Source organism: Ochotona curzoniae, unplaced genomic scaffold, assembly GCF_017591425.1.
Source record: "Ochotona curzoniae isolate NIBS_2020 unplaced genomic scaffold, NIBS_Ocur_1.0 contig_4895, whole genome shotgun sequence".
Lineage (NCBI taxonomy): Eukaryota > Metazoa > Chordata > Mammalia > Lagomorpha > Ochotonidae > Ochotona > Ochotona curzoniae.
In genome coordinates this window covers 485,336-498,599 of record NW_024466413.1, presented here as the reverse complement: position 1 = coordinate 498,599, position 13,264 = coordinate 485,336, and positions in this window count along the sequence as shown.

The window sequence follows — 13,264 nt, the reverse complement described above, 5'->3', positions numbered from 1 at the left end:
GTTGGCAGCAACCAGCAGTTCCTGCACGTGTGAGTGAACAGGTGACTGCTTAAGGTGGTCCCCCAAAGGCTCAAGCTAGGCTCCCCTTGACATGAGACTTAGGGTGGGACCTAACGCTTCCTCCTGTGTGGCTTTTGATCACGTTTCATGGCTGTGTCGTGTCCCATGGCCAGGCCTGTGAGTGCAGGGTGACTGCAGGGCCGGCAGTGACCTTGACTCCGGAACCTTGCTTCCACACAGGCTCTCACATCCCAACGAGCTCCAACCCAGGAACCAATGAGACAGAAGCGAGTCCACAGAAGAAGAGAGTGGAGAAGGCTGAGGTGGGGGATGAGCAGAACTCAAGCAGAAACGAATCAGGTCAACCTGTCCCACTCAGTGCCGAGTAAGGGCCCCTGAAGTGGATCCAGCCTCTAGAAAGGTCCTGGTCCAAGGTTGGGAAGGGGCAGGAGGAACAGGAAGAGCAACAGGACTTGTCTTTCAGACCCAGAAGGATTGAGGAGCGGTTAAAGGGACAGGATTGCATCTTGATTTTCATTCACAGCATACAAGTGTGCATGTGGCTCAGGAAGCAGTGAGGAAACAGCCCCTGGGGCAGTGCAAGTGGACTGCAGGGACCGCCAGAGAGGCAAGTGCAGGGAGGGCAGTATACTCGAAAGAGAACCAAGAGAAAAGGAGCAAAACAATGACACAAAATACGTTGTCAACCACAGAAAACATGGCCCCACCTTGGACACACTAAATAAATACAGATAACATTTGTAACAAAAAAATTCAGGGACCTGGTTCAGTAGCCTAGTGGCTAAAGTCCTTACCTTGCATGCACTGAGATCTCATACGGGCACCGGTTTGTGTCTCGGCTGTTCCAGTTCCCATCCAACTCCCTGCTCGTGACCTGGGAAAGCAGTCAAGAACGACCCAAATCCTGGGGACCCTGCACCAGTGTGGGAGACCTGGAAGAAGTTCCTGGATTCAGAGTGGTTCAGCTCCAGCCATTGTGACCACTTAGGGAGTGAACCAGTGGATGGAAGATTTTTTTTCTCTGTCTCTCCTTCTCTCTGTAAATCTAACTTTTCAGTAAAAATAAATGAATCTTTTTAAAATTAGTCTTTTTTTTTTTTTTTTAAAGATTTATTTTTTTTTTTTATTATTTTTTATTGGAAAGGCGGATATACAGAGAGGAGAGACAGAGAGGAAGATCTTCCATCCGATGATTCACTCCCCAAGTGAGCCGCAACGGGCCGATACTATGCCGATCCGAAGCCAGGAGCCTCTTCTGGGTCTCCCACACGGGTGCAGGGTCCCAAAGCTTTTGGGCCGTCCTCAACTGCTTTCCCAGGCCACAGGCAGGGAGCTGGAAGGGAAGCGGGGCTGCCGGGATTAGAACCGGCGCCCATATGGGATCCCGGGCGTGCAAGGCGAGGACTTAACCACTTGCGCCACCGCGCCGGGCCCTAAAATTAGTCTTTTTAAAAAGAAAAAAAACCCCACAGATATTCCCAGGAAAACCTGCCCCACCAGGTTCCAGGAGCCCGTGGCCGGTACCAAGCTGCCTTGCTAGAGACACTCTCAGGTGATCAGGGACAAAGAACAAAGAAACTGAACATAAGCCAGAACTGGCAAATATTTATCTCAAAAAAAATTGTCAGTGTAAATGTGATGATTTAACACATTATATGGTCATACACGTTTCTATGGAAGAAATGAGAGCTGGTACGTGACTTGCAGTGGAAGACAACCAGGAGGACCAGAAAATGATAAAAGTATCTGACATTAAAGATACAGTGCAACCTGCCACAGGAGCAGGGATTGCATCCTAGTTTAATCAATTAGATTTAAACCACAGTTTTAGGGACAATTAAGGCTTGTGGATGAATTCCCAGAGTTCCGGGTGATCCCAGGACATCCCTGTGACTTTCCTACAGGAAGCTGTTGTGATTATGTGGGAAAGCACATGATTTCACAGACGCCTGTAAACTCAGCTGCCTCCACGTGTGCAGCTGTTGCATCTTGGTTCATTATACAAGGAGTCTTCGAAAAGTCTATGAAGGATATGTGTTTTCTCTCCTCTCTCTCTCTCTCTCTCTTTTACAGAAAACTCACTTATTTCGAAAGTCAGAGTTACAACGAGAGAGAGGTGGAGATGGAGAGGGAGTGGGGGAGGGGCAGGGAACCTAACAGCTGCTGGCTGGTTCCCTTGCCCAGTGGGTGATGCCCTCACTGGGTCCAATGGCCCTCACTGGGTCTGATGAAAATCAGGAGCCAGGAGTTCTACTGGCTTTCTCTGTCTCTCCTTCTCACTGTAAAAGCTGTCTTTCCAATAAAAATAAATACATCTAAAAAAAAAAAAAGCAGTAGAGGATGGCGAGAAGCCTTGGACCCGGTACACGTGGGAGACCCAGAAGAAGCTCCCGCCTCTTGGCCTCAGATGGGCTCGGCTCTAGCCTTTGAAGCCACCTGGGTAGTGAACCAGCAGATGGAAGATCTTTCTGTACTTCCTTCTCTCTGTAAAATTTGCCTTTCCAATAAAAACAAATATTTTTTTAAAGGAGTTTTGGAGGCAGGGGCCCATACATACGGTTGGACCATCTTCCTCTGCTTTTCTCAGGCTAGTCATCAGTAGGGAGCTGAATCAGAAACAGAGACGGAGCAACAGAGCGCTGGAGCCCATCTGGGATGATTCGTGGCACCAGTGGCAGCTTCACCCACTGGGCCACAACTCTAGTCCTGGGAACTGTGCATTTTAGAAAAAAAAAACACTATGAAACGATTTTATTTTTGCACCAAAATAAACCTAGCTTTTAATTTTATTTTTAATAACGTTCCTGAACGTCTCTCTCACTGCTTTGTTTTTACAGAAGTGAAATTTTCAAAAATATAAAAGCAGAAATCCCCAGTCATGACACCATACCTGGAAAATGCAAAAACAAATGTGTATGAACAATAGCGAATACATTTTTCACATGTGTAAAGACTACTGATGAGAATCAGTCTATAACAGGATGCAAATTTAATCAGATTCAAGAGCAGCATGTTGCATAGGCTACACCCTCTGGGCATGCCCTATCAGGGAGGAAAGCAATAGTAGCAAGGGAGACAAAAAAAACTGTTTTGTCTGAAAGTTCTTACAAGATTACAAACTGACTGTTGGATCGAAGAGAAAGCCAAAGGAGGAATTACATACTATCTGGGAAATTAGGAGCTCGGGAAAGGCTTTTTTTTTTTTTAAATTAAAGGCAGAGCGCTAAGTTGAGCCTGTGATTCTAAGAACAGTCACCTATGCATCCATCAGAAATGAGGAGAGACTGAACTACTGCCATTTGCTACTTGTCTCGAGAAGTAAGAGAGACAACAAAAGAAACAAACAGGGAATTTGTGAAGAGAAGCAATGCAAGGGATGAAAGGGAAGATGGTTTTTTAAAAATGAAGAAAGAATAAATAAATGCAAAAGCTGGCTTTTTGAAATGGCTAATAAAATAGAAAAAAACCCTCGTGAGTACAATTGTGGAGAGTGAAGAAAGAGAGAGAATAAAATTAGACAAGATTAGAGATGGGACGGCAGACATAACCAATATAACTACAGATACGGGGGAGATAAAAATCATTATGAGAGAATATTATATGCGACTCTGTGATAACAAAATGAAAACCTCAAGGAAATGGATGGCTTCCTAGTAAAAAGTAAATTACCAAAATCAATCCAAGAAAAATGGAAAATTTTAATAGACCAATTACCATAGAAGATACTGGCAGGTCGTTGGCGATCTATCAGTGACAAGATCCTGGAGTCCGACAGGCTGATGAATGAGTTTTATGTAGCATCTAAAGAACTAATCATTTTGATGCTGCTTCAACTATTTTAAGCCATACAAAAAGATGTGAGAGAAGCTCCCCTTTATGAATTCTAAGACTCTAGAACATTTTAATGCAAATGATACAAAATCATTGGCAGTATAGCCCAATGACATTTATGAACATAGGCCTCCAAAACATAAATAAAAATGAGAAGCACCTCAAAAGAACAGTGCATGACCCCGGTCATATTTATTCTGGGAATTTGCAGTTGAGTGCATTCTGTAGGCATATCGATGTCTGCCTTTGCCCCACACGCCATGCCATGACAGAGGTCAGAGCACGCTAGGTAATGGTCTGAGAGCAGCATGGACCCCTAAATGAGCAAGGATTGGATTGAGACATCCAACAGAGCCTGAATATATGCTAGGAACTGTCATGATTTTGGATGGAAATTTTGCTGGGTTTATTTCCAGAGCAGGCTCTAAAAGATAACATTATTTTAGCATCTAAACATTCGGTAAAACCAATTCCTTTCTGATTTGAAATGCACCAAGAGAAAGGCTAGGGGAATTTTCCAGGGTTTTAATTGCACAATGGTTGTGCCGAGCCTTTAGCATACCGAGTGTCGCTGAGTTCTCTCAGCAACTCTGATACACTGGCACCGAGGTTTGGGGCAGGGGGAGAGTAGGGGTGCAGGACATGGGGAGTGTGCAGACGGTGAGGGCAGAATCTGGATGTAAAGTTCTGGTTTTTGCACAGCACACCGGGAAGTCTTGCAGGGCCCTGGTGACTTCCTAGATCACGGAGAAGCTCCAGTGTCTTTATCCAAAGCCAGGAGCAATGGACTGAGCATTATCTTAGGTGTCAGGAGGCCTGAGCTTTATTTCATGTTCTGGTGCCAGCTTGGTGGGGGCTGGGCTCTGACTCAGAAGACATTCTCCCCTTTATAAGCCCCCAAGGTCCTCCTAGGGCTTGCTCTGGTAGGGTGGGCTGAGTGGAGCTGTCCGCGGTGCTGAAAATGATCCTGCCCAAGGACTGCAGCTTTACCCATTTTCAGAGGCGCTGGCTTGGGAGCCTGCCAAGGAGCATACTGTGATTAATCAGCAGTTTGAAATGGCAAACTCAATTCTAAAGGGGAAGGGAGGAAGAATTCTTTATTGGTTTTCTGAGTCAATGCCAAAGGATCTTTCATTTCCCCAAAAAAGCCATGTCTTTGACACTTCTCATCACCTGAATTAGACATCTCAGTTTTTGCACACAGAATTAAGTTTGCATAGTTCAGGAGGAGAAATGAAGCATCAGCTAATTTCAAAGCCCCCATTTGCTCCTCACACAAGCTGCTTTCCCCAGAGGGATTCAGCATATGAAATCTGTGTCAATCACTCGTGACTCTATGCTTTAAAAAAAAAAAAAAACCAACATGTGTGTGTATCCTTCATAAATACACTGATTCACTTCCAGTGTTTCTTGTCATTGGAATCATACTGAACATATTCTTCTTTATTCCTCCCACACGATGTTTGTGAAATGTATCCGGGTGGCTGTGTATTTGCCATTCTGTAATATTCTATATGAATATGCTGCAATGTATTTATCCATTCTCCTCTCAATATGGCATTTCAGTTTTGTCCTTTCTCATAACATTAATGATGAGCAGTTCTGGAATAAAATTCTGGAACACATCTCACGTTGCATAAGACCTTCAGTTGCATTAAATGCATCTGCTGGGTCACAGCATGTAATCACATGAGCACTTTAACCTTCCTAGGAGAGGTAGACAGTTCCACATCACCACACCATTCTCTCTTTCTTCCAGCGGCAGACATGCCCCATGTGAGCCAGGAGGGGTATGCATAGAAAATGAACACAAGTGGCTAGCAGTATTCCAGGTGGAATAATCTCATTACCTTGTCAGACTCGCCTCATATTGTTCCTCGTTTTTTATCTTTCCCAATTTTTATGGCATAGTTTGAAAGACAAAAGTCTTACATTTTTTATAAGGTTGAGTTATCATTTTTACGACTTATGGTCTTTGTGCTTTATTTAGGGCATCCATACCCTGTGCCAAGATCATTATAGCTATAAAGTGTTCAAATTGTTTTCCACATGCGTGCTTTGGTCTTTACCTGCAGTAGATTTTTGTGTATGACCGAGGTAGGGTACAACATCTCTCTTTCCCTACAGTTGCTTCCATCACTCCTCCTGAGAGAAAATTCATCCTCGCCCTACTGATGCAGCAGTAATATTTCACGCATCAAGTGTCCATGTCTGCATGGTCAAGTCTTGAATCTCCATTTGGCGACTCACATTGTCTAACTGCTTTAGTATCATGTTACATTTAGACTTATTCTTCAAGAGGATGTTGGTTATAATTGATCCTTTGCATTTCTATATAAACACTAATCATTTTGCCAAGTTCCACCAAAAATTGTACAAGACTTTTAGTGTTATTGTATTGAATCTATAGATCAAGTTTGGTGCAAATCTACATATTTATGAAACAGTCTGCCAAACCATTTATTAGGATCTTCTTTAATGTCCAGCAATAACTTTTAATAACTTTCCCTATAAGGTCTTGGCATTAAAAGACTTATTGTTGGGTTCTATGAGTCTCCTGTGGCTGCTCTAACAAATCACCACCAATGTGGTGGCAGAAGGCAAAATAAATCCATCATCTGACAGAGCTAGAATTCTAGAGTTTGCAATGAGTGTCCAGACACCAGCAGGGTACTCCATGTGGAGGCTCCAAGACAGCATCTGCTGCCTTGGTTTTTATGTATTCCAGAGTTGGAAATTTCTTGGCTCAAGGTCCCATCCTCCCTCTTCAAAGCCAGGTTAAGGCCCAGGCATGCTCCCAACCAGGACCTTTGAGATTATATTGGGTTCCTAATCTGAATGTTAAGTCATCAGCAACCTTAATCTTTTCTGTACACATAATTCTCTTTTGCCAAATAGCCAAATATATTCACTGGATCCAGAAATTAGGACTAAACCATCTTGAGGTGCCATTTTTTTTTTTTTTACAAACTCTTCATGTGTTTGTAACTCTATAAGTAGTGTCATGCTACTGTTTTAAAATTTTTGCTTCTCTGATACAGAAATGCTGTGCAATTTTGCTTGTTGATTTTTGTATATAGCAGACTTTCTAAACCTTTACTAATTCTAATAAACCTGAAGATGCTTCAGGATTTTTATGTTACTGATGAGAAACAAATAATTATTATTTTTCATATTTATATTATTTTGCTTCTTCCTTTCTAAACCTCATACCTTTTGTTATCTTATCATTATGTGCTGTTATCGACCACTTATATAATGTTGAATAGAAGTGGAAAAAAACTGCACCCTTCTTCTGTTGCTAATCTTGAGGGTATTTACAAAACTTAAACGAGATAAGGTTTGCTTTGTTGGCATCTCTTTAAAAACACTAGCCATGGGCCCGGCGCGGTGGCGCAAGTGTTTAAAGGTCCTCGCCTTGCACGCCCGGGATCCCATATGGGCCCCGCTTCCCCTCCAGCTCCCTGCCTGTGGCCTGGGAAAGCAGTCGAGGACGGCCCAAAGCTTTGGGACCCTGCACCCGCGTGGGAGACCCGGAAGAGGCTCCTGGCGAGACCCGGAAGAGGCTCCTGGCTTCGGATCGGCATAGTATCGGCCCATTGCGCTCACTTGGGGAGTGAATCATCGGACGGAAGATCTTCTTCTCTGTCTCTCCTCTCTCTGTATATCCGCCTTTCCAATGAAAAAATAATAAAAATAAATCTTTAAAAAAAAAACACTAGCCATTAGTTAACAAAACTGTAGACATAGCTTGTTGAGAATTTCTATCAGGTTTGGGGGCTATCTATTCATGAATGAATATTGATTTTTATCAATGATTCCCCCCCCCCCACAATCTATAAGTGCCATCAAAGGAGTTTGTTCTTGGTTGCACTGACAGCCTTTCATGTATGAAGCCATGCTTACCCATATTTTTCATCCCTTACTGCATGTTTGCTAACATTTGGATTAGCAGTTCTGCACTTGTGCCTGACAGGTGACAGTCTCCTTTGCTGTGTTTGTTGGTTAGTACAGTAAGGTTGTGTTAGCTGCATAAAAACACTTCAGTGTTTATCCTTTTCCTACATTTGGAAATACTTCATGTATCACAATTATTTGATCCTTGAATGCTTATTTGAATGCACTGTTAAAAATCTTCCGGCCTTGCGGTTCTCTTTTCTAAAAAGACTTTTAACTGCTGGTTTTACTTTTTAAATGGACTTAGGTTTCCTCAGTCTTCCTAAGATGTTATCACAAATTTTTGTTAATATTTTGTTTTCAAGTGCATTGGCACAAACTTCTTCCTAATAAGCTCTTGTCATGTTTATAATCTCCTGCTATTACTGTCAGCAGTACCCAGTGTGCTCTCTGTAGCTTACAACGTGGCTATTGGTGCTCTGTTCTGAATTAAGCCAGAGGTTTCCTGTGCTATCAGCTTTTTGAAAAAATAACCTTTGGCTTTGTGCTCTTGTGTTTCTTTCCGATTTTATTAATTTATGATATTACTTTATAGCATCCTCTTATTTTCTTTGCTCTCTTAGATTATCACATCCAGTTCCAGGGAGGGAGCCTTGCTCATTAATGCTCATCGTTTGATTATACGTGTCGACGTCTATAAATTTCCTCCGCAAAGAGACTGATTCACACGCACCACACATGGCTTTATAGACGCTTATACTGTTATTCATTTTCAGCATTTTCTGTATTCCGTGGTGATTCCTGCTTTCAACTATCAGTTGCGTGGATAAGTCTTCTAGTTTCAAAATACACAAGACTTATAATTACCAATTAATGTCTGATTTCAACTTAATCATATTGTGTTTAGAGATTCTGAAAAGTATGCCCTGTGTGCTTGATTTAAAAAAAAAATCTTTTCCTCAGTTGTTGAAAATCAAGTACTCTTTTACACAAGAGGACTTCAAGGACCCAGAGAACAACAGAATTAAAATAAAGGTTTATTTTCATGCAAATAATCTGAAAATTGCTGGACAGCTTGTTCATAATACACATTTTCCTGGAACTATTCAAAGATCCCCTCGTATATATCCACTAAGTCCAAATTCACTGCATTTTAAAAACATCCCAGATAATCCTTTTCCGCCCGACTGTGTTGGCTCTGAGAGGTCCATTGTCCCCACGTGCCTGGCTGTCTCCTTGGGGTCTCCTGTCAGCTCTGCTCTCTGTCTGACACTGTAACATCAGTGGTGCCCGTATTGGAACCACCACCACTTGCTGCTGAGTTGTCAACTCCATCCTCACGGTGTAACTTATGCTTTGTCCTCGAATTTTCTTTCTTAGTGTTATTCTGGTGCACGTTTTCTTATCATTTTATTTCAACTTCCTGTCAACTTTTCAGATCAGCGGGGAACCTCTGGAAGCTAGCTTTGTAGCTCTTTTTCAGAACCCTCAGTCTGTTTTCATTTATTGCCAGTGTTGACCCACTCCAGGGACCGGCCGTCTATCGCTTCCCTTTGCTCAACTGCAACCAGGGAAAATAATATCCACCTTAAAGACCTTTTAAGGAAGTTATACACACTTTATAAATAAAGACTTAGAATAATGCCTAACACATTTTACTGTTAGTATGTAAAACCATTATGTTTATGGCTTTATTTTTTCCTAGCATTTATATTTCCTCTTTTAGTTGTTGTACCTTCCTTGCTTGCCTCATTTCGGCAGAAATGTTTTCCTTATTTCAATTTTGGGGTTCATTCATTTACAAGTTGTTCATGTTCCTTGTGTCACCAAAGCTTCCTTAATTACAGCACTGAAGTCTAAACTAGTCTACGCCTTTACCACCTTACGAATCTCGGGAATTAAAGGGTCCCACGTTGGTTCCAGCTGTCCCTGCATCAGCATCTACGCTATTTGCCCACGCTAATCCTACCACATTTGACTCCATAACTTGGCGTAATTGTTTATACGTTCAGCTTATCTCCAAACGCACTTTATTCCATGTGGCACCAGTTTTCTTCTGCCTGTAGTTTCTTCTCTCAAGCCCCCTCTCGTCAGGTTTCATGGTGTCGCTCGGGACGTGTCATGAATGTTGCCGCTGTAGTCACTGCACAGGCTCCACTGATGCTGGTCCCAAACGTGGCTTGTCTCCCTCACACTTTTTGGATGTAGACTTTGCACGTGGTCCTCCGAGACCGTGTTACGATGGTCAAGGGTACGTTCTAAATGGGATGGCGTTCGGGAACTGCCCGATTTCTTCAGTCCCTGAACTCTCACCCTTGCCATTTCCAAGATCCTCAGATGCTTCCTGCTTTTCACTTATTGCTAGTACTTTTACATGGCCAGGGACTTCCTATATTCTTTCCCTCACCTTCTCCTCCAGGAACCAAGAGTAATACGCATGTGTGAGCGGCCCATACCGTCCTCCACCCCTCTCAAGTCTCTGGTTTCTGGGCCTCATTTATTATTATTATTATTATTATTATTATTATTATTATTATTATTAAATGTTAGTTTTACTCACTTGCAAGGCAGAGGCAGTAAGGGGAGATTAATATTTTGATAACATTTTGATAACCTTAACCTCTACCTTTCATTCACTGTTCTTTTTGGACTGGGTTTAATTGGCTGTCCAACTTACTCATTAAATAGTTTATTTCCAATCTGTTTTCCAGTTTGGGTGTGATTCTGCTATGATACTCTCGTTATTTCTTAAGAATTTGCTTATTATTTGAAAGGCAGAGTTAGAGAGAAACACAAATGACCTTCCACTTGCTAGGGTTGACTCCCTAAATGATGACAGTGGCTGGGGCCGGGCCAGGCCAAAGCCAGGGGGCAACAGCTTGTTCAAAGCAGGCACGGGGGTCCAGCCACTTGGGTTTCTGTCACCTCCCAGGCCATTAGCAGGGAGCTGGACTGGAAGTGGAGTAGCCAGGACTTAAGCTGGCACCCCTATAGGATGCCAACATTCTAATTCTTGACCCATTTTGATACTCTTTCACTTTTAACAATGTTTAAGCATACTTTTGCTGGGATGAATTGTGTCTGATAAGTTCTGTAACTGATTTTTTTTGCAAGCTGGTACCTGCTGATCTTTTTTTCTGGTTGTCAAATTTGAGGCATTGCCACTTGCATTAATATTCAGTGGCTTTATTTGTGATGTTTTGTCATCGTCCTTGCAGGTCTGGGATAAAAGTGGGCTCCTCTGGAGAGCATGTGTTGCTCTTTTAAGGGGTGTGTGTGCGTCTGTCTGTCCATCCGTGGGTGGGTGTTACCTACCCAGGACCACTTGAAGTTAACTGGCAGCCAGAGGCTTGGGGGAGGTGTCCAGGGAGTGTGGTCAGGAGGCCTGTGCCTTCAAGGGAGGGCCACACTGGGAAGTTGTGCATCCTGTCTCCTGCCTGAGTGGGAGGAAGATTTCCCCTTTGGTGCTAGCTGTAATCCTTTGGCTCTATAACCAGCCGGGAGCAGGTTCTTGGGGATCCCCATGCAAATGGGTGCTCATATGTTGGTTCCATCCCCAGGACCCCCAAGTATTTCCTTTCAGACGCTGCTTGCACATGACCGTGACTGTCATTAGCAGTAGGAAGCTGGACCCCATCCCTCACATTGAAAGCCTTTGGTAATGTTGTCTTCCTCCCGCAAGCAAGCCAGGCCGCCTCAGGCCCACCGTGGTTTCCTGCAGCCACAGGCTCGGAGGCCCCCATACTGTGCCCGCAGCTTTGGAAGCCACCTGCAGACCTTTGCCTGAGTCCCTCCGGTAACTCAGGGCTCACTCCTTTCCCCGTGGAAGCATTTCTGTTGGAGAGCTCTGCCTTGCGAGGCTTCATGCTGCCTATTGACTGAGCTCCTGGCAGGCCAAGGGAGCACGGCCACCTCACCTGCTGAGAATCCCGGGCAGGAGAAGGTGGCCAGTGTTTACAGGGCACTAAACACAGCAAGGAGACTAATCAGCACACACCGAGCCACAGCCTACTGGAAGCAACCTGTCTGTGGCCACAGAGCTGAGATCCTGGCTGCTGCGTGTAAATGCCAAGTGACTATGGGCCACGGCATGCCTGTCCTGCCGACAGGAACAGGGGATGGGAAAGGCAAAACCAGCCCACTCAGTGGGCAAAGAGAAACAGACAGGGTTCATCTCCACCTCTTCCACCCCGGGCAGGGTGGACTCCTGAGCTGACTTAGGCCAGAGCTCCACGGGATACCATCACACAGCCTGGAGCCCCGGGGAGGGGCCAGGAGGGTAGTGAGCCATCTGAGGGACGCCTGTCCCAGCTCCTCCGTCTCAGCCACCAGTGCAGTCACAGATCCCCAGCCAGGATAACAGAGCCTCATGTACCCCAAGAAACAGTAGCCCTGCCCAAAATGGTCCCTGGCTCCCCAGAGCCCTCCCACAGGCTCCCACTGCCAGAGCACGCTCAGGGTCACTTTGCATGACAGCCTGGCCTTAGTCGGGCTTCTCCCCACACACCAAGGATCAGCTCTAACACCCCCTCTTCCGAGAAGCAGCTTCGCCTCCAAGATCCACCTCTTTCGTGTGGCCTTCAACCTCTCCTCATTTTGCTTTTGGAAACTGAACAGAGACTTCTCAGAAGAAAGACCAGTGTACTCCCTGTGCAGAAGGAGGGCCAGCGTGCTCCCCACACAGCTACACATGCTGCAGGGTTTTCTGGGCTAGCTTTTCTACACAACCTGTCCCTTCCAAAAACAAAGTGTGGCATCACTAAGTGTCCAGGACACGTATCCTCACTGAGACACACGGTGAGGTGTCACCTGTGCTGTCCTGAGTGGCAGCAGGTGGCTCATGGACACACATGAGGTGGAGGGGGCTGCCCACAGGTGTGGGAATGCTGACCCACTCTGCAGCGAGTTGTGGGTGTACAGGGGTACTGGCGGTCTCAGGAGCCCAAAGCAGGCAGCCCTTCTCCTGCTGTTTTCCTGCGGGGCTCTGGGCTGGGGCACCTGTACACTCCCCGCTCCCGGGCCTGCCGCACCACAGCAGGACTGCCCTGCTCCAGCCGGAAAGCTCAGCTCTGAGGCTGCAGGTACTTGGGCAGCTCCCTCGGCCCGCAGCCTCTTGAGGTGGATGCAGCTCTCTCCCGCCATGCCACGTAAGGCACATGCTAGCACAGTGCCCTTCCCTGCCCCTCACACCCCCTTCCACAGGGAGTGATGGGTCCTTTGGAACCACTCTGTACCCTCAGGCTAGGAAAGGGATGTGGCAACTGCAAGGGCACCCCAAGAGGAATGAGGCAGGGAGCGAGGCTGGGGGCGGGTTACTGGGGTCGCCTGCTCCAGGACCGGGGAACCTGGCTGCATTTCCTTGATACCTGACACTGTACTGGCCTTCCCCATGAGTATCTATGTGGGGTGCGGGTAAGAGGGCAGCCCGTGGACCACCTGAAAGAATGCAAGAGTCCCAGATGTGGGAGCCCGAGGGGAGAGGACGTGGTGTGGGGGTCTCATCTGGAGGGTGCAG